Source organism: Bos grunniens, chromosome 19, assembly GCF_055505025.1.
Source record: "Bos grunniens cultivar Pamir isolate PY7600 chromosome 19, Bosgru_T2T1.0, whole genome shotgun sequence".
In the NCBI taxonomy this organism is placed as follows: Eukaryota; Metazoa; Chordata; class Mammalia; order Artiodactyla; family Bovidae; genus Bos; species Bos grunniens.
The window spans coordinates 32,626,810-32,653,394 of NC_141183.1; the positions used below are offsets into that span (position 1 = coordinate 32,626,810).

At 47.2% G+C, this 26,585-nt stretch overlaps 1 long non-coding RNA gene and 1 pseudogene across 2 annotated transcripts; both read right to left on the minus strand.

Annotated features, from left to right (window-relative positions):
- Nucleotides 1-1,633: 1,633 nt before the first annotated feature.
- Nucleotides 1,634-12,116, minus strand: LOC147352008 (uncharacterized). 2 transcript variants are annotated; one of them, XR_015147870.1, is made up of 4 exons: nt 12,014-12,116; nt 7,662-7,777; nt 4,782-4,886; nt 1,634-1,979 (listed from the first exon to the last, which is right to left on the minus strand). It is a non-coding gene; the product is annotated as an uncharacterized LOC147352008 (long non-coding RNA). The 2 variants fall into 2 exon arrangements; XR_015147869.1 differs by lacking the exons at nt 4,782-4,886; nt 7,662-7,777; nt 12,014-12,116 and adding an exon at nt 4,604-4,755.
- Nucleotides 12,117-25,196: 13,080 nt separating this feature from the next.
- LOC147352009 (U2 spliceosomal RNA) lies at nt 25,197-25,304 on the minus strand (annotated as a pseudogene).
- Nucleotides 25,305-26,585: the final 1,281 nt, after the last annotated feature.

The following is a 26,585-nucleotide window of genomic DNA, read 5'->3' on the forward strand; positions in this document are numbered from 1 at the left end:
TTTCCCAGATGGCTCAGTGGTAAAGAATCCACCTGCCAATGCAGGAGATATGGCTTTCATCTCTGGGTCAGGAAGATCTCCTGGAGAAGGAAATGGCAACTCACTCCAGTATTCTTGCCTGGAGAATCCCATGGACAGAGGAGCCTGGTGGGCTATAGTCCACGGGGTAACAAAGAGTCAGACACAACTGAATGTGCACACAGCCTTCCGGGTGACTGGATTCTACAAAGATCTCTGAGCTATGTTACCACTCTGTAAGCTGAGGAGAGTAATGTGGAGGATTCTTGAACTTAGAAATACACATTAATTTTGCCTGCTAAAGATACACTTGATCGGGATTTCCTTGGTGGTCCAGTGGTTAAGACTTTCCAGTTCAGGAGGTACTAGTTTGATCCCTGGTGGGGGAACTAAGATCCCACATTCCTCTTGGCCAGAAAACCAAGCATAAAGCTGAAGCAAAATTGTAATAAATTCAATAAAGACCTTAAAAATGATCCTCAAAAAAAAAATCTTACAAAAAATTTTAAAAAGTGATGCACTTGATTAATTGCCCTGTGGATAATGACCAGTTTTGTATCTATTAGAAAACGTTAGTATTTCTGATTGCTTACTTACACATAATGTTCTTTGACTTCTCCTCTGAACTGATTTTTTTCCTCTTACTAGATACTTCACTAATTCTCAAGTTACATAAAAATAGACAGCTATTTTTTTTATGTTTGGGTTAGTTGTGAATTTTTCCCTTTTAAGAAAAAAAAATTTTTTTTAAACACAGCTTATTATCCTCAGACCAATAATCAGAAGCAGTACATAACCTGAGTATTTGAAGCAACGCAACCTTACTATAAATAGGTTGTACAGGTGTACAGTTTGGGGAAATTATATACACTAAAGTGCCAGTTTCAGCAAAGATTTTCACGTCAAAAAGCAGGCAAAACCATCAAACATCGAGGGGCCACATTAATTTTTGTAACAAGCACCTTAAAACAGGAGTAGACCAAAATCCAGAGAGACCTTGCAGTGCTCTTGCCCTAAGCAAGGCCTTTGAAGGCATTAGAAGGCCCTGAGGTCCTGATCAGGAGACCTCAGTGCTATCTGAGATAGACTTTCCAGCCACAGAGAAAGGAGGCCCTTGGGTAATTGTAATCTAAACAGAGAGAACCAGCATTCATCTGCTCCACTGTCCCTTGGGAAGAAAAAGAAGATTCCACGCTACTGGTGAATTTACAGATTCTGAAGGGTTGGAATCTTTTCAGCCTGACTTTGGGTCAGAAGCCCTAACCCCACCTTGCTTTGTTCTCTGACCATATATACATATATAAAACACTCTGGATCATCTTTCCATCCAGTTTTTTTTAAGGGGTAACGAAAAACTCGTCACCCTGCCTGGAAGGTGTAGGTTTCAGACAAAGCCACTCGCTGTATTAACAGAACCCTTCAGGATCCTTTGCCAGGAAGGTCCCCTGCAGTGAACAGTACCCATCCCTCCCCTCCAAACCCACAAGCCATTTCCCTCTCTTCTCTCTCATAAAACAATCCCCCACTGACTCTAAACGTTTCAGAGATTATTTGAATGTCAAATTCGATATTCAACAGTACTTGGAGATGTAATTTACATTCACTTGCAAAAAGCTTAAGAACTAGTTAGACCTTTTTATTGTTTGAGAAAATGCTCGTAAATGTTATGCAACATCCCTTTGGGATCTGTGCCTTTCCCCCAGTTGTTTGTTTGTTTCACGAAGGTTACACGGTTTTTCTTAGAGGGTCCACACAGCCTGGCTCTCTGTTCACTCCACATGGCCCCCAGGTCACTTCACAAACTCACGGTTGAAGCCCAGTGCTGCCCCAGAAAGAGCAGGATGGTGGAGGCAGGGGGATATTTTTCTATGCAGTGTTCTCTTTAATCCCCGGGGAAGCATCCAGACTATGAAGTGGCTGTCACATGCCCTGGGGACTCTGTCCTAGTTCTTGGCAGTTTCCTGTAAAAACAGAGAAGCAGCACAGTGTAGTGAAGATCATAGGTTCTGTGGCATGGATTTAACAGCCCTGTGATACACCCTAACCTGTGATTCCAAACCTCTTTGAGCCTCAGCTTCCTCATCTGTTAAATGGGGCTGGTATCAACCTCATCCGGAGAAGGCAATGGCAACCTACTCCAGTACTCTTGCCTGGAAAATCCCATGGATTTAGGAGCCTGGTAGGCTACAGTCCATGGGGTCGCTAAGAGTCGGACACGACTGAGCGACTTCACTTTCACTTTTCACTTTCATGCATTGGAGAAGGAAATGGCAACCCACTCTAGTGTTCTTGCCTGGAGAACCCCAGGGACGGGGGAGCCTGGTGGGCTGCTGTCTATGGGGTCGCATAGAGTCAGACACGACTGAAGCGACTTAGCAGCAGCAGTAGCAGCAGCATCAACCTCATCAGACTTTCTTAGAATCGATTTAATTTGGCTCAGATGGTAAAGAATCTGCCTGCAATGCAGGAGACCTGGGTTCGATCCCTGGGTCTGGAAGATCCCCTCAAAAAGGGAATGGTTGCCCACTCCAGTAATTTTGCCTGGAGGATTCCACAGAGGAGCCTGGAGGGCTATGGTCCATGGGATCACAAACAGTCAGACAAGACTGAAGGACTAACACACATAAAGCTCTAAATCCATGCAGGACACCCACTTAACTCTTAAAGACTTAAAAACTCTTACACAAACTGCGGTACTGCCTAACTTTTCCATTTGAGTTGATTCGCTTTTACTAGAGACACGCCAATGTATCAAGGCAACATCAAGCTCTTACAATGTAGCGAGGCAACATCTAACATCAAAAGGAGCATGGAGCTTGTCTCTAAGACACAGAGACCACTTCCTGGTTGAGTGAGAAAAATCAGTTATGTAGCTAAGACGTTACCCCAGCGAGGCTTACGCTTTTCAGTTATCTGCAGCAGAAACTTGATAAGAACTTATTACAAGACAGCAAACTGGAGCCCCGACTGACTCAGATACTTTAAGTGGCCCATTACGCCTCTGAAGATTTTTGAAGATTCTTTTTTCCATGACTGCAAATCTTTTGACTGCTTGATACTTTAGTCAATGCTATGCCCACATCTGGCAAATAACTCTTCCCCCATCATCGTGTTCCTGTTTCAGGGACTCAGGGGTCTTCCTGGTACTGGGCAGGCCAGTTCTGAACCCCATGCCACACACAAAGCTGTCGCTCCATCAGCCGCTCCGCTCTCTCCCGACTCCTCCCTGTGTCTGGCCAGTTTCTTCACGCACACCTGTCTCCAGGAGGCCTTCCGTGAGGTCTTCAGTCTCCAGCCTGTCCCTTTCCTCTCTCGCCATCATTTTGTCCTCCACCTTTAACTCAAGCCAACACACACAGCTCTCCTAGCAAGGGCAACAACCAAAACAACAACAATCCCAAAAACTTGTATTTCCTTTTCTCTTCTCACAACACTTCTGACAGCAAATGCATGGGGATTTTCCCAAACCAAATCCCCCCACCCAAGTCTCCAGACACCAATTGTTGATCGTTAATTCAACTCTGACCCTAACTCCCCAGGGTCAGCACAGACCCCACAGGTGAAGGGCTCGGTCCCCTGAGACTGCTCCCATTTCAGAGGTTAGATGCAAGGCCCAGGATGGCAACTGTACTTAGGTGGGGACTTCTCCTTTTTCTAGAAAGGTGTCCTGAGAACCAGGTGATGGTGAGAGGTCCATGCAGTGGCATCAGGAGTCTACCTTACAAGGTCAGAACTCTTTATAATCAAATAAGACGCCCCCATCACCCATGAGCTCTTCCTTTCCTGTGTGCACAAAGCACTTTGCTAGTTTGTTTCGTCATGCATGGTTTTTCCCTTTGTTTGGCTATGACTTCACTGAATAAAGAGACTGCATGTCTTAATTTGGCTGTATCAATGAAAAAAAATCCATTTAGCTACAAGTGGTAATTTGGTTACAGTGGCTTTGAAAAATACATGTTAATTTTTCTCATTTGGTAAGAAGTTTGGGGGTAGGTAATCTGATGGAGTTACTTAAATATACCCTTAAAGAACTGGGTTCTTTAAAAAAAAAAAATCACCTTTAGCACAACAGCTTTTGTCTTCATTCTGTGACCTCAGAGTCATAAAATGGCTGCTCTACCTCCAAGCATCATAAATGTGTTCCAGGCCAAAAGGTCTTCTGGTTTTTGTTGTTGTTTGGTTTTAAATCAGGAAAGCAAGATTTTCCGGGAGTATCAGCAAGAAGGTACCCATTTGTATCTCTTTGGCCAGAACTCTGCATCAGGGCCATTCCTAGACCACCAGCCAGCCAAAGAGAATGAGGTGGTCATGGTTATGAGGCCCAGGACGGGTCTCCTATATCATAACTCAGAACCAGGTTCTGCCAAGCAATAACTCTGAATCTTACCTCTACAGACGAGAGCCTGCCCTTTCCAAGATCCAAGTATCTGTACAGCGGCTATGTGTCTGCTGTAACAGCTAACATTGTTAAGTACTTACTAAATGTCAGACATCGTCCTTAAGCAGGTCCATGAATTCTCGTTTAATCCTCACAACGACTGCATGCCATTAATCCTATTTCACAGGAGAAACGGCGCCCACTAACCTTGCACAGGTATACTACTAATGCACGGTCACAGGGCTGAGAACAGGATCCAGGCGACCGGCCTCAGAGCCCACGTCCCCAGCTTCTGCATCCCACCGCTGCCTGTACAGGGGGCAGTGAAGTTGGTTGAATGAACAGTTGAAACAATGAATGCCTTTTTCCCAGAAGAAGCGCTAACCTGCTCAGGGCTTCCCGTGCTGTTTGAAATCACTGTTCTCATCCATCTTCTTACTGGGGTCAGAGTGTTAGTACACGGACAGGATTTATGTCAGTTCATTGTGCTCTGAGGGAGAACAAAAAAAAAACAAAAAACATGAGTTTCTTTCTGGGCTTCCTACATCACAGAGACTAAGTAGAAGTCTGGAGAAGCCTGAGCTTTATCAGCAGACTGAAGTAAAACAACTGTACGTCCATGGGAGCCCAGGGCCAAGAAACGAACAGAATGCAAAGCGCGTCCAGACATCGGCTGCATCCTTGAAGAGTCTAGTAGTGTGTCCCAGGTCTGGTGGGAGAGGATGTGAGGGTCGGGGTGGGGGCAGGGGCCTCACAGATCAGAGAACTGAGGGGAAGACGCTGTCCCAGCACAGGGCGAGCTGGAAAGCTGAGGCTGTGAGATGCCAGACTTCCAGGGGACAGCCGGGCGGCCCTGCCAAACATCTCAGTATTTTGTCTACCGGCTGTGAACATCAGGACTGTGGACAAGTGACTGAAATGCTCTGGTCTCACATGGAGGTTTGGCACTGCTCCAGATGTAGCCGTGGTCCTAAGAACTCCCAGAAAAGGCGCAGACTCTGCCTCTAAGTGCAGACCCAGGACAGGGCTGCACAGCCATAATTCAGTCTGATAAACATTTTCAATGTGAATTTCTTCTTTGGTGGGGTTGCCAGATTTAGCAAAATGTAAGCGTAGGACATGCCATTCCACTGGAATTTCGGATAAGCAGTAAATGCTTAGCATCAAAAAAGGTGAAAATTGTTAGTCTCTCGGTCTGACTCTTTGTGACCCCACGTACTGTAGACCACCAGGCTCCTCTGTCTATGGGATTCTCCAGGCAAGAATACTGGAGTGAGTGGCCATTCCCCTCTCCAGGAGATCTTTCTGACCCAGGGATCAAACCCAGGTCTCCTGCATTGCAGGTGGATTCTTTACTGTCTGAGCCACCAGGGAAGCCCAAAAGTCTATCTTAAACACATACTTGAAATACACTTACACCAAACATTCATTCAACAATGATGTGAAATGCAAGTTAAATTTTCTGTACTTTACCTGGAAGCCCTAATCTTTGGGACACAGAAACCCTGTCGTGTTTCTGTCACTGTGCTCTATCCTGGCTTTAAAAATGGGACAGACACTTGTCTCCTTGTGTTCTCGGTCAAATAGAAGCCAGAAAACACCCCGAATGGCCAGCAGGAAACAAGGACCTCTGTCCCAGTCCTGCCTGCTGCCAACTGTCTGAGCTGGGACCAGCAGCAGGTGGAGGCCCACATCCTGAGAGCACATGATTCTTCCATCATGCTCCTCTGAGCATGTTCTGGGCTACCAGGCACGGCCACCCTGAATCTTCAGAAGCAGCCCCGGCACAGTTTGCACCTTTGATGGGTGTAGAGCCTGGAAGGTCACTGAGGTCCAAGCATCCGCTCTCTTTTTCTGGACACAGAAATCCAGATGCATACAGCTAAGATGGAGTTGCTTCCACTACTGCGGAAATGATGTTCTACGTGAAGAGAGGAGGAAGGCGGTTAGGAGAGGAGGCTACATTCCCTCTGAGTGCCCTCAAGCCTCACAGGCGGCCTGCTCTGGGCAGCGGGGGAGGAACCAGGCCCAGGGCCAGACCACACAGCAGGCACTCTGCCTGCCAACGCTGGGAGGACGGGGCAGGGTCTCCACCACTGCCTCCCATCCTCTTCCACCAGCTCAAGCCTGTGCTTCTGCAGGTTTCCCTTCTCTTCCTGGCGGCTCAAAGCTGCTAGAACAAAGTGTTAGGAACATTCTCTCACTGCCTCCTGGGCTGCCAGGAACACCTAGTATTCTGAGTACAATGCAGATTTAGATTCTCACAACTGTTGCAATGCAGTTGCGAGGTTGGCCAGGTCCTCTCTCCACATCCAAGATGTGGAAAGAAGTTTAGAATGTAGCAAAGCCACAACACCCACCCCAGCTGTTCAGATTCTAGTGCTGGGCTCCACACCGCCACCCCTCCCCTTGCATCTCTGCTAACCCCCTGCTGGATGAGGTGTGTCTGGAGGACAGGACACACACAGAGACTGGCATCTACTAGGCAAGTGACCACACAGGGCAAGAAGCCAGCCAACCCAAGTAGTAGATAAGACGGAGGGTACCATGAGCGAGCGAGGGGGCAGGAGGCCCAGTGGGTGCCTGACCAGGGTTCCTGGGGAACCCCACGGGCTGGGGTTGGGTGGCTTTCACACTCTGACCAAGTGAGAAGTGGCCACGCTGGGTCCTGATACCAGTGATGCAAGAAGGACACAGAAGAGTCTGAGCAAGATCCTACCGCCCAGGAGCTGAAGTCCCCGCACCCACCAGGGGACCTTCCTGCTCATGGGCATATGTTTATAAAATGCCAGGAGATCTCACAAATGAAACAGGATTAGAGAAAGACCCCTCCCAGATCAAGCATCACTGAACTAGGAACGCAAGTCACAGGGGCAAGGCACCCCCTCCAGGTAACACCCATCATGAATCAGAGGATGGGTTATTACACGGAAAAGAGTGAATGGAATGCATGAACCAGGATGAAGATTCAAAAACGCCACAGTGTGTGAGAAGGGGCAGGGCGTCCACGTGGGCTTCTAGGATCCGAATTTGAAGTGTGACCAGGGCTGTTCCCGTAACGCTGGTGAGCACGTGAAGCCAATGGCATTCCCGTCGCTCGAGTTGTACAAGAACCCAGGAAGAACAGAGCCGGGGGACACAGGGTAAGCATGGGGGGGGACGCAGGTGCCCGTGGAGGCAACACTGAGTGGCAATACCCAGACCCTGGCCTCAGCACACTGAGCGCCAGCACCCAGAAGCTGGAAGGGCATTAGAGTCCACCTACCTCCTGGTGCCATTCCTCTCCGTCTCCTGGTGCTCTATGACCAAGTCGGGGGAGACCTCCCTCCAAATGGCCTTTGGTCTCCATGCAGCACTCAGATTCTCAGGTCAGCTGTCCATCTGATGGTTTGACAGAAGAACAGTCACCAACAGTGAGATGCAGGTGGAAGGAGCAGCTGGTTAATAAGAATAAGCCTATGGAGTAGAAGGGCCTGCAGAGGCTGCTCGGGCTGAAAGCAGGGCCCCTGCAGCACAGCTGCTGCCACTGCCCTGGTCAGGATGGTGAGTCGGTGGCCCCCTTGAAACAGCACCAGCTTCAACTGGTTTTGTCTCCTTCAACAGCTTGTTGCTGTAATTAAGACTTGGGTTATTAGACGTTACAGAGACAGCACCACTCCTGTACAAGACAGAAACCTGCATCTCCAGGACACCACAGAGCCAAGAACCCTCCATCCCTAGAACTGAAGCAAGTAGAAGCATTGCCACCACTGCCTTTTGTGAAGTGAAGAATCCTTCTAGATGGAAATTCAGCTTCCAGCAGCTCGAGTAGTGTCTGTGGACCGATTCCAGGCCGGCCCATTAGCTTCTGAACCAGCTTCGCTCTCCTAACATGCAACAAACCTAATGCTGAGACACCCAGGTTTGCAGCAAAGAGGGTTTTATTCGCAAAGCAGCCCAGCACATGGTCAGAACAGACTTGAAACTGACTTTCTAGAACACCAGGGACAGTTCAGTTCAGTTACTCATTCATGTCCGACTCTTTGAGACCCCACGGACTGTAGCATCCCAGGCTCCCTGTTCATCACCAACTCCCAGAGTTTACTCAAACTCATTTCCAATGAATCAGTGATACCATCCAACCATCTAATCCTCTGTCATCCCCTTTTCCTCCCGCCTTCAATGTTCCCCAGCATCAGGGTCTTTTCAAATGAGTCAGTTCTTCGTATGAGGTGGCCAAAGTATTGGAGTTTCAGCTTCAGCATCAGTCCTTCCAATGAATTGGGATGAAATGGAATTTCAATGAAATCAGGATTGACTTCCTTTAGGATAGACTGGTTGGATCTCCTTGCAGTCCAAGAGACTCTCAAGAGTCTTCTCTAACACCATAGTTCAAAAGCATCAATTCTTCAGTGCTCAGCTTTCTTTATAGTCCAGCTCTCATATCCATACATGACCACAGGAAAAACCATAGCCTTGACTAGATGGACCTTTGTTGCCAAAGTAATATCTCTGCTTTTCAATATGCTGTCTAGGTTGGTCATAGCTTTTCTTCCACAGAGCAAGCATCTTTTAATTTCATGGCAGCAGTCACCATCTGCAGTGATTTTGGAGCCCCAAAAATAAAGTCTGTCACTGTTTCCATTGTTTCCCCATATATTTGCCATGAAGTGATAGGACCGGATGCCATGATCTTAGTTTTCTGAATGGTGAGTTTTAAGCCAGCTTTTTACTCTCCTCTTTCACTTTCATCAAGAGGTTTTTTAGTTCTTCTTTGCTTTCTGCCATAAGGGTGGTGTCATCCGCATATCTGAGGGTATTGATATTTCTCCTGGCAATCTTGATTCCAGCTTGTGCTTCATCCAGCCCAGCGTCTCTCATGATGTACTCTGCATACAAGTTAAATAAGCAGGATGACAATACACAGCCTTGATGTACTCTTTTCCCAATTTGGAACCAGTCTGTTGTTCTGTGTCCAGTTCTAACTGTTGCTTCTTGACCTGCATACATATTTCTCAGGAGGCAGATCAGGTGGTCTGGTATTTCCATCTCTTGAAGAATTTTCCACAGTTTGTTGTGATCCATACAGTCAAAGGCATTGGCATATTCAATAAAGCACAAGTAGACATTTTTTTTCCTGGAAATCTCTTGCTTTTCGATGATCCAACAGATGTTGGCAATTTGATGTCTAGTTCCTCTGCCTTTTCTAAATCCAGTTTGAACATCTGGAAGTTCATGGTTCACATACTGTTGAAGCCTGACTTGGAGAATTTTGAGCATTACTTTGCGAGTGTGTAAGATGAGTGAAATTGTGCAGTAGTTTGAACATTCTTTGGCATTGCCTTTCTTTGGGATTGGAATGAAAACTGACCTTTTCCAGTCCTGTGCTGAGTTTTCCAAACTTGCTGGCATATTGAGAGCAGCACTTTCACAGCATCATCTTCCAGGATTTGAAAGAGCTCAACTGAAATTCCATCACCTCCACTAGCTTTGTTCGTAGTGATGCTTTCTAAGGCCCACTTGACTTCACATTGCAGGATGTCTGGCTCTAGGTGAGTGATCACACCATTGTGATTATCTGGGTCATGAAGATCTTTTCCGTACAGTTCTTCTGTGTATTCTTAGCACCACTTCTTAATATTTTTTGCTTCTGTTAGGTCCATTCCATTTTGTCCTTTATTGAGCCCATCTTTGCATGAAATATTCCCTGGTATCTCTAATTTTCTTGAAGAGATCTCTAGTCTTTCCCATTCTATTATTTTCCTCTATTTCTTTGCACTGATCACTGAGGAAGGCTTTCTTATCTCTCTGTGCTATTCTTGGAAACTCTGCATTCGAATGGGTATATCTTTCCTTTTCTCCTTTGCCTTTCTCTTCTCTTCTTTTCCCAGCTTTTTGTAAGGCCTCCTCAGACAACCATTTTGCCTTTTTGCTTTTCTTTTTCTTGGGGATGGTCTTGATCACTGCCTCCTGTACAATGTCATGAACCTCCATCCATAGTTCTTCAGGCACTCTATCAGATCTAATCCCTTGAATCTATTCGTCATTTCCACTGTATAGTTGTAAGGGATTTGATTTAGGTCATACCTGAATGGTCTAGTGGTTTCCCCTACTTTCTTCAATTTAAGTCTGAATTTGGCAATAAGGAGTTCATGATATGAGCCACAGTCAGCTCCTGGTCTTATTTTTGCTGACTGTATAGAGCTTCTCCATCTTTGGCTGCAAAGAATACAATCAATCTGATTTCGTGTTGACCATCTGATGATGTCCATGTGTAGAGTCATCTCTTGTGTTGTTGAAAGAGGGTGTTTGCTAAGATCAATGTGTTCTCTTGGCAAAACTCTATTAGCCTTTTCCCTGCTTCATTCTGTACTCCAAGGCCAAATTTGCCTGTTACGCCAGGTATTTCTTGACTTCCTACTTTTGCATTCCAGTCCTCTATAATGAAAAGGACATTTTTGGGGGGGTTTAGTTTTAGAAGGTCTTGTAGGTCTTCATAGAACCATTCAACTTCAGCTTCTTTAGCATTACGGGTCAGGGCATAGCCTTAGATTACTGTGATATTGAATGGTTTCACTTGGAAACAGAGATCAGTCTGTCATTTTTGAGATTGCATCCAAGTGCTGCATTTCAGACTCTTTTGTTGACTATGATGACTACTCCATTTCTTCTAAGGGATTCTTGCCCACAGTAGTAGATATGATGGTCATCTGAGTTAAATTCACCCATTCCAGTCCATTTTAACTCACTGATTCCTAAAATGTCGACGTTCACTCTTGCCATCTCCTGTTTGACCACTTTCAATTTGCCTTGATCATGGACCTAACATTCCAGGTTCCTATGTGATATTGCTCTTTACAGCATCAGACTTTACTTCCATCACCAGTCACATCCACAACTGGGTGTTGTTTTTGCTTTGGCTCCATCTCTTCATTCTTTCTGGAGTTATTTCTCCACTGATCTCCATTAGCATATTGGGCACATACCAACCTGGGGAGTTCATTGTTCAGTGTCCTATCTTTTTGCCTTTTCATACTGTTCTTGGGGTTCTCAAGGCAAGAATACTGAAGTGGTTTGCCATTCCCTTCTTCAGTAGACCACGTTTTATCAGAACTCTTCACCATGACCAGTCCCTACCCAGCATGGCTCCAAGTTTCATTGAGTTAGACAAGGCTGTGGTCCATGTGATGAGATTGGTTAGTTTTCTGTGATTGTGGTTTTCAGTCTGTCTGCCCTCTGATGGAGGATAAAAGGCCTACAGAAGCTTCCTGATGGGGAAACTGGGTCTTGTTCTAATTGGTGAGGCCATGCTCAGTAAATCTTTAGGCCAGGGACAGCGGTATTTAAGGGGGCATGCCCTGGGAGGCATGGGGAAAGCTGATTGTCTGTAGGGGTGAGACTCTTCCTGCACAGACACCAGACACTTGCGTGTGGCCAGTGGAAAGGCCAGTGGTCCTATCCAGTCCTAACTGGTTCAGCCCAAATTAGACCCAGCTGATCCGTCTTCCTGATTAGGCTGCTTAGGGACCCTTGGGCCCACTTCCCAGGTGGCTCTGCAATAAAGAATCTGTCTACAATGCAGGAGATGTGGGTTCCATCCCTGGAAGAGGGCATGCCAACCCACTCCAGTGTTCTTACCTGGAGGATCCCATGGGCAGAGGAGCCTGGAGGATTACTGTCCATGCAGTCACAAAAGAGTTGGCCATGACTGAGTGTACACACACACACACACCCCTTGGAGAACATGCAAGTCTTAAAGCATCTTGATTAATGATGCCAGGTGAAACGATTCTAACGCCTGACTTCACTTCCAAGTTTGAAATTTCCCCCAGTCCCTTAGATTTCATCCCAAACCCTGGATCTGGAAATGGATTCAAGCCCTGCTTCCTGACTCCTTGCCTATAGTTGACCTACAATAAAGCTCTTTCCTCAGGAGCTGGTGCCCTAGTCAGGACTCGGGCAGTGGGCTCTCTGCTGGTAACAGCCTCAGTACTGCATCCCAGCTCACCTCCCACTCCTCTGTTTGATCCTGTCTCGCTCCCATCCTTCACTCTCAGCTTAACCGCTCACACTGACACCTGGCTCAGCTCTGCTCTCCAGGAACATAGGCTGAGATAGGGAGGCAGAAGATGGCCTGGCTGTCTTTGGGCTCAGCACCCTCCCGCTCCCTTCACCACACTGCCCTGTACCTGTGTCCTCCCCGCCTCAGGCACCCAGGACAGAGCAGCCTCCAATGCCCAGCCCTTCCCCCTCACAGGCCCGGCTCCTTGTCTCCAGTTCCTTCTATCTTGCCTCTCTTGCTCCTTTTCTTAAGCATTTTTTTTTTTCCATTTTGTTTTCTTACATCAAGCCATCATGGTTTCTTTCTTGTATGAGTTTCCTCTGGCTGCTATAACAAATTATTACACACTCAGTGGCTTAAGACGGCCAAGAAGTATTATCTTACATACATTTGGAGGTCAGCAGTCCAGAATGGGTTTTCCTGGGCCAAGAGAAGCGTCAGGGGATCACACTGCCTCCAGCAGCTCTAAGGGAGAATCTATTTGTTTGTCCTTTCCAGGTCCAGGGACTCCTGAATCCTCAGCTTATGCCCCTTCCAGCAGTTACACCCCTCCAACCTCTGTTTCCATCCTCATGTCTCCTTTTCTGACCCTCTTGCCACTCTCTTTCATCTTTTAAGGACCCCTGGGATTATACCAGGTCCATCTGAGTGACCCAGGACAAACTTCTCATCTGAGACTCCTCTGCAGAATCTCTTTGTGTGCATATGTGTGAACTAACTTCAGTCATGTCTGACTGTTTGGGACCCCATGGACTGTAGCCTCTGTGCATAAGATTCTCCAGGCAAGAATACTGGAATGGGTTGCCATGCCCGCCTCCAGGAGATCTTCCCAATCTAGGGATCAAACCCGTGACTCTTACGTCTCCTGCATTGGTAGGCAGGTTCTTTACCACCAGCGCCACCTGGGAAGCCCTACAGAATCTCTTTGAAATATTCACACACCCCTGGGATTAGGACTTGGACATCTTGAGGGTCATTAACTCTTTCCCACACCCTTTAAACTCAGAGCATTGTTTTAGTAAAAGAAAGAAACTCTAATGCTCCCCAATCTTCATCTTTGCTCATCTCAGCATCATAAACCCCACTTGCCCAGCTTGGAGGACACCCCCTTTTAAGAGGGATTCACAGCCTCAATGCTTTTAAAATGCACAGCAAATGTGTTAAGAGATATCATCTCAGACCTTCCTGTTACTGTGCAAGAAATTTTTTTATGAACTTAGGACACTGTATTTACATTTTAGCCTATTAACCTCCAGGCAATTCAAATTCACACTTTCAGGGAGTGGATTCTTGGGATTATTCCATCCCAGAAAAATAACAAGGTATCGTTTTCTGATATATTTCTGGGAATTGGGATTTTAAAACTCCATTTGCTTCCACTATTGCAACAACTCTCAAGGTCAAGAAATTTGGCCTGCGGTCTCACTTTTTTTTTTCTTTCTTCTGTTGCAATGGAGTCAGGAACGCAGCCACCACCTTGTGCATAAATATTTTCATACGTGTGGACATTAGTCCCAGGATCACAGAGCTTGGGGCTGAAAACCACTGTGTGGATGACAGTTTATCCGCTTCATTTTCCTGATAAGCAAACAGGGAAGGCAAGGTCTCCCAGTCTGGCTACTATGGGAGTTGTCTCCTTTTCTGCTCCTTTTCTCCAGGAGAAATAGTCTTGATTCTTTTCATATTTCTCTCACCATCCTTGCCTTCATCCATCATTTTTCTCCAGGGTTCCTTGACCTTCTTGTGAAGACCAGGCCTTCCCCATGGTGTAACGACAGCAGGTGGGGTGGGGCCATCACAGCATCACCACTGCCCCCCAGCCCCGCACACAGCCGTGGAAAGTCTGCCATCCAGACCACATTCCTTGGCAGGCCTGCGAGCAGAAGCTGTGAGATGGATGTGTCTTTCCCTCTTTTCCAGCTCACACCATCTAAGTGTGAGGCAGGGGCCTTTCTGTCTTTTGTGCAAATGCTCCTCTGTGGTAAACTGCAAAAGCTGAAAAGTCTGTCCACAGAAGGGAACAAGACACTGCACGGGATTTTGGTACTGAGACCAGGAGGGCTGTGAGGGATCAGACAGGACCTCGGGTCACAATCAAGAAATTGGCCTGTATGTATTTGATGCTGAAGTCTGCTGCAAAGGCACATGGGAAATTCCCCCAACAGCATGAAATGCCTCTTGTTTAGCTCAGGCCTTCATGGTAGGCCTGTGGTACAGGCTTCTCTGCCCATCCAGTCACAGGCGTGGACCCATCGCATGAGCCTGGTTAATTTATTTGTGTGCATCTGCGCTGATTTGGTTATGTGTACTGCCTGTTCCTCTCTACTCCCACTCCCCCTACAAGATCCCCTGCATTTATTTTTTCATTTTTGCCCAGATCAAGTTTATCCTCAGATGTACTTCCATCCTAATGGTAAAGTGGCTGCTGGCAGCAGGAACGGGGGCTCTGTGCTTCCTCATTCACAGCCACAGATGAGAGTTGCATCCCATAAAGGGACTGATTTTCATACCCCCTGAGCCCTTGGTACCAGTCCCCATGGACAAAGGAGCACTGTGGGCCAACAAGCTGAAGCAAGGGAGATGGCGTGTCCTGGGCCGGCTTACTCCACACAGGGCTAGCCCTGGAGCACCAAACAAAATGTGGGGTAGACAGGCCATGCCGGTGGGAGGCTTCCCAGAGGGACATCCGGCTGCCATTGGGGGGAAGAGGGAGACAGAGGGATGCTAAATGCCCAAGCGACAAACCCCTGCAGAACCAGTCAACCCCACCCCTTCCCAGCTACCAACCTGCCCCTGGATCCACACTGGCCATATGTTTCAAGCCAAAACATTAATCTAGGCATACACATGTGCTGTGCCGAGCTGTGCTTAGTCGCGCAGTTGTGTCTGACGCTGTGACCCCGTGGACTGTAGCCCACCAGGCTCCTCTGTCCATGGGAAGAATACTGGAGTAGGCTGCCATGCCCTTCTCCAAGGCACACATATATTGTCTCATATTGTATAATTTGTTTCAAGCAAAGAATCAGTTTTCTAGGAGATTTCTGTTACAGATTGAAAACACTGTTACAAAACTCTACTTTGAATGGCCTTCCTTATCTGGAAGTCCCTGGGCTTCCCAGAGGCTCAGCGATAAAGAACCCGCCTGCCAGTGCAGGAGACATAAGAGGTTTGATCCCTGGGTCAGGGAAGATCCCCTGGAGGAGGGCATGGCAACCCACTCCAGTATTCTTGTCTGGAGAATCCCATGGACAGAGGAGCCTGGCGGGCTACAGTCCATGGGGTCGCAGAGTCAGACACGACTGACGCGACTTAGCACACACACATGCATCCGGATGTCCCTACCATGGTGTAGAATTGTCCAAGAACTTTTCCAAAATTTTAAACCACAGCTTCCTTAGGGCAGATAAGAAGGACAGTCTCGTGTCTGAATGGCTTTTTTGTAGCACCTGAAAATGGTTCTTTCAACTGTGAATCATTTTTTTTTTTTTAAGTTGGTTTTGATTCAGAGAATTGCTTTACAGGGAGGAAGGAGCTGTTGGCTACATTCCTTCAAGAGAGGGATGGGTCACGATATATCTGGACAATGTGTTCAGATGAAAAAAGGAAAAATTCAGACTGGCTCACAGGTTTAGGAGAGAAAAATGAAAATGTGAATTTTGTTTGAACTCTGGTTCTCTGCTGAGGCTCGTTCACACACACATTTCCTAACATTGTTTCTCCAGCTCTGTTCTCCCCCTTTAAAAGCCCTGGTCCTCTGTGTTGATAAATGTGTATCATGCCACACCAGCCCTGAAGGAAAAATATCGACCATCTCAAGGTCTACGGTGAGAACTCCCTCACTCGGGATGCTAAGCTCTGAGATGCGGAAGCGGTTCTCCAGCAGATGGCCAGGGCTTGGCGTCCAGCAGATGGTTTGATCGGGGAGGTCAGGGAGGGAGGGGACTCTGGGGCAAGGCTGCTGGAGCTGGGAGGCTCACTGTGTGCTGGGAACACAGCCCGAGAGGAAAAGGTCTGTACGCTGCAGGAGGGGAAGGAGGGTCAGGGCTGTGACTGTGTCTGCATGTCCGGCTGAGCAAGGAAGGTGAGCAGAAACTGGGTAGGGAGACCAGGGGCATGATGGGGGGCAGATGAGGGAGGAAAGCCAGTCTGCAGCAATGGGGCACAAGAATCAGGCAGGAGGTGGGAGGGTCAGGAGTTTCTGAAGGAGAAAGTTTACACTGAAACTTCATTGAGTCACTAGGGAACTGGACCAGCCAAGCAGAGGAGAAGCAGGGGTTATGGGAAGCAGAACCAAGATGATGGACTTTTCATCCTTCTTGTGGAATTCTCATCCTCCACCCCCTCTACTTTTCCTCTCTGCTATGGGTGGAATTGTGTCTTCGAAAGATATGCTGAAGCCTTAACTCCCAGCATCAGACGTGACTCTACTTGGAAACAGGGTTGCTGCAGACATACGTAGTTTGGACTTCCCTGGTGGCTTAGAGGGTAAACCGTCCGCCTACAATGCAGGAGACCTGGGTTCAATCCCTGAGTCAGGAAGATCCCCTGGAGAAGGAAATGGCAACCCACTCCAGTACTCTTGCCTGGAAAATCCCATGGGGGAGCCTGGTGGGCTGCAGTCCATGGGGTTGAGAAGAGTCGGACACGACTGAGCAACTTCACTTAAGCAGGTTAGTCAACACTGTAGAGAGTGGGTGGGCCCCTAATCCAGCATGACTGGGATCCTTGTAGAAGAGGAAATCTAGACACAGACACACGCACAGAGGAGAAACACATGAAGACCCAGACACCAAGGAACCTGAAGACAGGGAGGCAGAAATTGGAGTCCTGTTGCCATAAGTCAAGGAACATTTGGGGGCTCCAAGAAGCTGGAAGAAACAAAGAAAATCTGCCTTTAGAGCCTTCAGGGGGCATGTGGCTCTGCTGACACCTTGAATTTGGACTTTCAGCCTCCAGAACTATGAAGCAACAAATTTCTGAGGTTTTAAGGTACCAGTTTGTTGTGCTTTTTTATGGAAGCCCCAGAAAACAAATACTGACTGTTTTGATGATGTTCAATCTCAGCCAGTTCAAGGAGAGAGAAACAAAGAGATCTTCAACCAATGTTTACACGGATTAGCCAAAGTCTACCCAGACATCCACTGTCCCCACAGGTGGCCTTTGTTCCGCTCGCCACTGATTTTGATGCAGGATCCTCTCTGGTGTGAACAGAAAATGGAGCCTTCAATATTGATTTTTCTAAAGAGCTCTTTGTCATAGAAACCTTTTCTCACCATCTCTCTGAATCCTTTTCTATTCTTGAAGTAGTTGAAAGAGGACTTCTCTGGTGGTCCAGTGGTTAAGAATCTGCCTGCCGATGCAGGAGACGTGGGTTTAATCCATGGGAAAGAGTCCATGTGCCACAGAGAAGATTCCACGTGCTGTAAGGCAACTAAGCCTGTGCGTCACAACTACTAAGCCCACGCTCTGGAGCCTGAGAGCCACGGCTACTGAGTCCACTTGCCCTAGAGCCTGCGCTCCACGACGAGAGAAGCCACCACGGTGAGAAGCCTGAGCATCACTACTCGAGTAGCCCCACCTGCTGCAACTACAGAAAGCCCCTGCACAGCCAAATATAAATAAATAATTTTTTTAAGTAGTTGAAAGGATCTAAGTGTTGCAGAACAAGTTCTTAGAAATTCCTGATGAGTATCTGCATCTGGTGATATTTCACCTCTGTCTGAAAGTTTGTATCTGCTGTATCTTGATGCTGAAGACTTTATTTCAGCAAATGTTGAAAGATTAAAAGACAACAGAGGCTTTCAAACATGATCAAGGAATGAGAACCTATTTAAAAAAAAAACAACAACAACCAAAGAGATTTGAAAAAAGAACGAAATATAATTTCCAGAAGTCAAATGTAGACTCACTAGAATGAAAAACGTGGACATGCACTGGGTAAGGCTCAACAGCCACAGGAAGAGATCTGACAATAATTCAATCCATTGAAAGAAAGGAGGGTGCATTTTGCTCTGATGTCATAGACTGAGTTGAGCATTCCATGTTGGGAGGCAGCTCTGCTCCATGCAGTTATTCAGGGTCACAGGTCCCCTCCATCTTGCTTCTCATCCATCCCCTAAGACGTTAACATCATCTGGTCATGGGCACAGATAACAGAATCGTTTTTTCTTCCAATCCTTTTTAAACTATTACTTCTATAAAATATCTCCTCCCCCCAAAAACGAACGACTTGAAAAATGATTACATGCTTAGGTATTGTGACAAGGCTGAATTGCTATAAAGGGTCAAAATGCTTTTCCCTCCATTTTTTAACTAATCCCATTGTAAGTCATGAGTTTATGGACCGGGGAGCTTTACACACTTTTTGTCTTACAAAGAGGAAACAGGCTGTGGAAGAGACGTGCCCCTTGTCCACACCACATCCACTGGCATCAACTGAATGCAGCTTAGTGACCCAGCCACACAACTGCAAAGCTGTCTGGGAAATGCCGCAGAGCTGAGGAGGCAGGTGTCCAACCACAGTCCTATTAACACAAAAGAAGGAGAGAATGATTTATTGCATACAGCTAGTGGTCTCCATCACGAATGGGTTACAAAGCATATTGGATGGAGTACATCAGAATCTCAGTGAGCTGAAGGATGGAACCAAAGACATTATCCAGAAGACCTTGTAAAGACAAAGAAATGGAAACATAAAAGGCATGCTACGAGTCTTGGAAAAGGCCCAGTGGAATGGGGAAGAGACAATATTTAAAACAATATAGACCAGGAGTCTTCTAAAATTGTTGAGAGATTCATGAAGCACAGCGAATCCCACTGGGTGCTGTTGTAAAGACTTTATGTATTAACACAGTCAGTGCGCACAAGGGAAGTTATTGTTATCACTATTTTACAGAGAGGGATGTTCAAGGCTCAGAGAGGTTAAGTGATTTGCCCAACGTCACACAGCTATCTGGAGGTTTCCCAAAAAAGAACCCATATCCCAGTACATGTAAGAGAGCCGGGCCGAATCCCTGGGTCAGGAAGATCCCCTGGAGAAAGAAATGCCAACCCACTCCAGTATTCTTGCCTGGAAAATCCCATGGAAAGAGGAGCCTGGCAGGCTACAGTCCATGGGGTTGCAAAGAGTCAGACATGACTGAAGTGACTTAACACACACAGCTATCAAGGAGCAGAGGTGAGTTTCCAGAGTCTCTAACCACAGAATTCTATTAACTCTTGAAAATTCTGTTTTGTTTTAATAAGAGTAACAAAGGCAATGATTTCAAAAATATACTGAACATTTTTATTTATGTCTAATTTTTTACTGTAAAACTTACCCTAAGTCAACAGAACCTAAATATAACTCCATCTCAAAGACTAAATTCATTCTAATAGTAAATATAGTAAAATTGGTGTCCATTTTCATAAATATTTCCCAGAAATCCACCCCCAAAATAACAATACATTTGTTTTTAAATAGAGAACTTCATTCACAGTGAAACTGGCAGCCAGCTCAGGTCTGACACCACAAACCCTGCAGCCTCAAGAGCAGGCACTGCCTGTGTTCACCCAGTAATTAGACAGATCCCAGAGGCAGGCCACTTTTGCACTGTTGTTCTCAGCAAGCGCACTAAGACATCACTGCCTGTAGCCAGAGAGGTGTTTCAAGAAGCCATCTTGCTCTGCATGCCAGAAGAGAGACAGGGACATTCGACCACCTTCCTCCTTCCCACCTTTTCTCTCTTCTCTGGGTTCCTCTCTCCATCCCAAGCCATGCAACAGGGAGAGGACAGGCCTCCTAGTCCAGACTCCCTTACTAAGAAGCTGTGCAACCCAGTAAAGTCACTCTACCTCTCTGGACTTCAGCATCCTCACCTGTAGATGAGAGGCCTGATTTGCATCAGTGGTTTTTAGACCTTTCCAGGATTCCAATCTTTTTCTCCTTACAAAACCTGCTCCTGAAATTGCACACGTGCAAAGGGAACTGGGATCAGGGCACAGGAGTTGAACCAGAGAGGCAGGGGCCTTGCCCACCAAGCCATGCCATCCCATCCCAGAGGCTGAGCATGAAAACCCTCAGACTCCTCAAAGTGGTTTGGAAATCACCCGACTCTGTGATCTCTGACATCCTGTCCAGCTGTAATAGCTGCTGGTTCTCTCTGGAGCCAGACAACAGCTCTCTTCTTTGGAGAAGAGCTGTTCAGAGGGGTGGGGAGGGGGAGGAAGGGGGAGGGAAGGGAGAAAGAAAAAGCTCAAGGAGCATTCAAACCAGAGCTCCAAGTCACAACTGCCTCTGCTTAGTGAATAATTAACATGAGGTAACTAAATAAGACATTTATTAACAAGAATTATGCAGCCATATCCCTTTCATGCCCCATGCCATTAAACTGTCTTGCCAAGAAAGGGCCATTTGCGGCCATGGGTCTCACCTGGGGGGCAGGCGGAGGGGAAGCCAAGAAGCCCATCCCTCCTGGGCCCTGGAGACAGCTCTGGCTTAAACCAAACAAATGTGTCAGCATCGCGCTTCTCCACCTGAAAATTTATATCAGCCCCCTGGGTAAGCCAATCTGAAGGATACCAGCAATCTGGAAACATGGAACAGGATCAAAAAGCCTCTTCTGTCCTGAGGGGCCACACAATAAAAAAAGGTTTCTTTGCTTGGGCCATAAGAAAAGGATTCCTTCAAGAGCTCAAGCTGACATTTTCATGAGAAAACAAATTGGGACAGTTGCATTTACTGCTTGCAGTTTCTGCTTGACCTGGAGAGAGAATGCAGCAACGTCTGGGCAGACGGCTCCCCCACCTCCCCAGCCACAGCTGTTAGCTCGCACTTGCCTTTTTCTCTTCCCTATATATCCCTCGGGGGCCTCAAACATTCTTCTGTTTATTTGGGGTAATTTGGAGAGCGGGAATTGGGTCTATCTGCCATGTGTTTTTTCTCAATGTCGGTAGCAAAGTAATTCTTACACTTAAGTGGCCCCGAGGGCTGTTACGATGACAGTGCAGTGACATTGCAGAGAGGAGCCCAGCTGGGAGGAGCGGTCCCTTCCTGAGTGACTTCTGCTCCTGCGGGACCCCCAGCCCTCCCCCCAAGACCCCAGTGCCCCCACCACTTGTCCCCATCACCTGGTGCTGCTCCACTCTCAGACTTTCACACTCGCTGTACTCGTCGTACTCCATCAAATCCAAGATCTCACTGATTCTGGATTCTTTTCTATAACTCTGTTGTTCAGTTGCTCAGTTGTGTTTGACTCTTCACAACCCCATGGACTGCAACACACCAGGCTCCTCTGTCCTTCACTGTCTCCTGGAGCTTGTCAAATTTATGTCCATTGATTCGGTGATGTTATCTGACCATCTCATTCTCTGTTGCCCCCTTTCTTCTTTTGCCTTCAGTCTTTCCCAGCATCAGAGTCTTTTCCAATGAGTCGGCTCTTCACATCAGTGACCAAAGTGTGGGAGCTTCAGCATCAGCCCTTCCAATGAATATTTAGGGTTGATTTCCTTTATGATTGACTGGTTTGATCTCCCTGCAGTCCAAGGGACTCTCAAAATGTGGCCTTCTCCAGCACCACAGTTCGAAAGCATCAGTTTTTCAGCGCTCAACCTTCTTTATGGTGCAACTCTCACATTCATACATGACTACTGGAAAAACCACAGCTTTGACTATATGGACCTTTGTCGGCAAAGTGATGTCTCTGCTTTTCAATACACTGTCTAGGTTTCTCATAGCTTTCCTTCCAAAGAGCAAGCATCTTTTAATTTCATGGCTGCAGTCACCATCTGCAGTGATTTTAGAGCCCAAGAAAATAAACTCTGTCACTGCTTCCACATTTTCCCCTTGTGTTTGCCCTGAAGTGATGAGACCGGATGCCATGATCTTAGTTTTTTGAATGTTGAGTTTTAAGCAAGCTTTTCCACTCTCCTCTTTCACCCTCATCAAGAGGCTCTTTAGTTTCTCTTCACTTTCTGCCATTAGAACGGCATCATCTGCATATCTGAAGCTGCTGATATTTCTCACGGCAGTCTTGATTCAAAGAAATACCAATTTCTGCCCATGGAATTTTGACGCTATGCCTTCTTATGCATTCTTTTTGAGAATGGTTGTCATACTTATTATGAGGCATTCTTTTAGGCTTAGTTACACATAAGACTGGGTTGTTTTCTTGTGCATAAAAATGAACATCCATGCTCCATTAATTGATGGTGGTGTTTCTACAATCTCCCACATGTTGGGAGGCCAGCTCTTCTGAGTTGCTTTTCAGCTTTGAGTCATGGGGAAAATAGATAACAACAAAGATATAATATGGTGTGATGTGATCTATAATAGGTAGTAATGAGTTAAATCAAAGGAGACAAAGCAGGGAGATGGTATTAAATTTAAAAGAGCAGTTGTGGAATTGCTTCAGGAAAGCTTCTCAGAGTAGGTGACATTTGAACTGACCTCTAAGTGAAAAGAGGAAGGCTGTAAAGGCACCAGATGGAACAGCTTCCAAGGGGGCAGAAGGCAAAGGTCCAGAGATGCAGGATTGGGGGTATCTAAATTGCCAGCATCCGCTGGGTCATGGAAAAAGTAAGAGAGTTCCAGGAAAACATCTATTTCTGCTTTATTGACTATGCCAAAGCCTTTGACTGTGTGGATCACAATAAACTGTGGAAAATTCTGAAAGAGATGGAAATACCAGACCACCTGACCTGCCTCTTGAGAAATCTGTATGCAGGTCAGGAAGCAACAGTTAGAACTGGACATGGAACAACAGACTGGTTCCAAATAGGAAAAGGAGTACGTCAAGGCTGTATATTGTCACCCTGCTTATTTAACTTATATGCAGAGTACATCATGAGAAACGCTGGACTGGAAGAAACACAAGCTGGAATCAAGATTGCCAGAAGCAATATCAATAACCTCAGATATGCAGATGACACCACCCTTATGGCAGAAAGTGAAGAGGAACTAAAAACCCTCTTGATGAAAGTGAAAGTGGAGAGTGAAAAAGTTGGCTTAAAGCTCAACATTCAGAAAAAGAAGATCATGGCATCCAGTCCCATCACTTCATGGGAAATAGATGGGGAAACAGTGGAAACAGTGTCAGACTTTACTTTTTTGGGCTCCAAAATCACTGCAGATGGTGACTACAGCCATGAAATTAAAAGATGTTTACTCCTTGGAAGGAAAGTTATGACCAACCTAGATAGCATATTCAAAAGCAGAGACATTACTTTGCCAACAAAGGTCCGTCTAGTCAAGGCTATGTTTTTTCCTGTGGTCATGTATGGATGTGAGAGTTGGACTGTGAAGAAGGCTGAGCGCTGAAGAATTGATGCTTTTGAACTGTGGTGTTGGAGAAGACTCTTGAGAGTCTCTTGGACTGCAAGGAGATCCAACCAGTCCATTCTGAAGGAGATCAATCAGCCCTGGGATTTCTTTGGAAAGAAAGATGCTAAAGCTGAAACTCCAGTACTTTGGCCACCTCGTTCGAAGAGTTGAGTCATTGGAAAAGACTCTGATGCTGGGAGGGATTGGGGGCAGGAGGAGAAGGGGACGACAGAGGATGAGATGGCTGGATGGCATCACCGACTCGATGGACGTGAGTCTGAGTGAACTCCCGGAGTTGGTGATGGACAGGGAGGCCTGGCGTGCTGCGATTCATGGGGTGGCAAAGAGTCGGACACGACTGAGCAACTGAACTGAACTGAACTGAAGGACAAAGGGCTGGAGTGAGAGAAGCACATGGGCAAGGAGAGTGGTCCCGAGGAGGTGAGGGTGGCAGCCAGAGGACAGATGTGTGTGGGGCCTGAAGGCACTTGGGAAACTCTGGGCCAGTTAAACTGGCCGGCTGTCCTAGCATGTTCTCCAGAGCCCTTTAACTTGATGGTGCTGACTCCCTCAGGGATGGATCTAGAGGGGGTGCCCAAACAGGACCACGAGTGAGCCCCCCACTCTCCTCCCCTGATCTGGTCATCTTTCACCTGCATTGCCACCTACCCAAAGCTCCTCTGGGCAGGTGTGTTTGTGCTCTGAGGAACCTTCTCACCATAAACACTGAACAAGAGGGACATGCAGGACAGGATGCTTGCAAGGAAGCTCTTTTCCTTCTCCCCTTTTCCCAGTCAGTCCTGCCCAGTGGGACCCCGGTGCTGGGTGAAACTTCAAGGGGAAGTGATAGACCCTCGTCCTCCGTCTAGACAGGAAAGGGGCAGACACATGAGATCAGAGAGCCCGGGGTCTCCAAGGAGCGTGAAGTCACCTCTGAAGTCAGTCGGCCTCCGGGGCCTCAGCGCAGCCCCTGGGAGTAGATGACGGTATTGCGTCTATATCCAGCCCAGGCTGCTTCAAGAGTCTGCTACGACTTCAGACCCAGAGACTGCCTCATATTTCCACTGAGGGGCCGAGAATGGGGCTGGGGGTGCAGGACCAACCGACACTAAGGTGAGCTCTGCCTTTGGAAGATGCTACCAGCCTTGATCACGGCCTTATGTGTTCTTTCAGTTTTCAAATGATTCCAAACAAACCCAAATTTATATTTCTATATTTAGCAGCCCCCAGCTTGATTCTGATCCTGTCTGGAGGCTGCGTGGCCTTCTGCCAAGGATGAAATTAGTCTGTGGGCTATCTGTTGCTCTGAGCTCACCCGTGGTCGTGGGGTATTTTTAGCAACTGTAATATAACGTGGTAGGATGGTGCATCTGGGGGACTTTGTGATTTCTATTAAGTGTAAAAGCTGCATCCTTTATTAACCGCATAAATCCCACAGACCTCTGTGTTAAGAGAAATAGATTGGGTTCCTGATTACGGAGACAAGTGAGACCAGAGTACGTACGTGCAGGAAAGCTCCAGCAGAGCACATTCTACACTTGATCTTAGCCAAAAGGCCGAGAAGCGATACAGAGCACATTCTCAGGGTGGGTCCAGCAAAGGGCATCTCCTTCCCCACGTCAGAGAAGAGACGAAGAAGAAGTCGGGGATGTGGGTTAGAGCCCTTTGGAAAAGAGCCACACCTGTGTGCCCGGAACAATCGCCTATTGCATGAAAAGCCTCCCCCGTCAGCCTACACCCAGCCCCGCTGGGCTCCCCCTGTCCCCTGAGCTCACCCCACTCAGGCCCACTCCCTGGCTCTCCACATACCATGCCTTCTCCTGGGGTGCTCGGTCTTCACCCTGCCTGCCGAGGCCCTGCTCACAATCGCACTCCCTACAGTTTTCTCACCTCAGCTCATTGATTATAACAAATACACCCCATGGAGGTCAGAGGTTACTGGAAGGGGTCACTGGATGTGGGGTACATGGGAACCCTCTGCACTATTTCTGAAGCTTTTCTGTAAATCTGAAACTGCTGTAAAATAAAAGCTTTATTAGACATACTACAGTCCTTGGGGTCATACAGAGTCAGACACAACTGAAGCAACTTAGCATTAGACACACACGCATGCACACACACCTCTATCAGCCTGCTGCTTCGTTGCTACTGAAGAACAGGACAGGCCCGCCACAGTTAAACCTGCTGAAAATGAGTTCCGTCGATGGTCAGTGCCAAACACAGCCGCCTCAGGAGGGCGCAGAAAACCCCAGAGCCCAGCGGCCAGGCCGCCCCTGCAGGCAAACCCTCTCACCCACTCCAATCCCATGTGTACACATGCTCAGTCGCGTCCGACTCTGTGACCCCACGTACTGTACCCACCAGGCTCCTCTGCCCATGGGATTCTCCATGCAAGAATACTGGAGTGGGCTGCCATGCCCTCCTCCAGGGGATCTTCCTGACCCAGGGATCAAAGCTGCGTCGGGCATGTTCTTCATCAGCAGCGCCACCTGGGTAGCCCTGTTCGTAGGGTAGGAGAATGTTCATAAGGAACTTGTGAACTGTTTTCCAGAGTGGTCAGACAAGTGTGCACTCCCACAGCCTCTAGGCCAAACTGGGAGGAAGATGAGAATGAGAAGGACCCCTGGGCACATGTGATGTGGGATGCAGCAAAAGAGTCATCTGTCCTCTTATGACTTCCTTTAGGAAGATGAGGCAGAGCTGAAGTACAGAGCAAACCAATACCCACTGTCTGAACACAAACCAAAGGCAGGGCTTCGTGGAGGGTGTGTGTGGGGGTGTATGTCTCAACACATCTTAAGTGCAAGAGAAGGCCATTTTCTTACTCTCCAAGCTCACATTCTGCATCC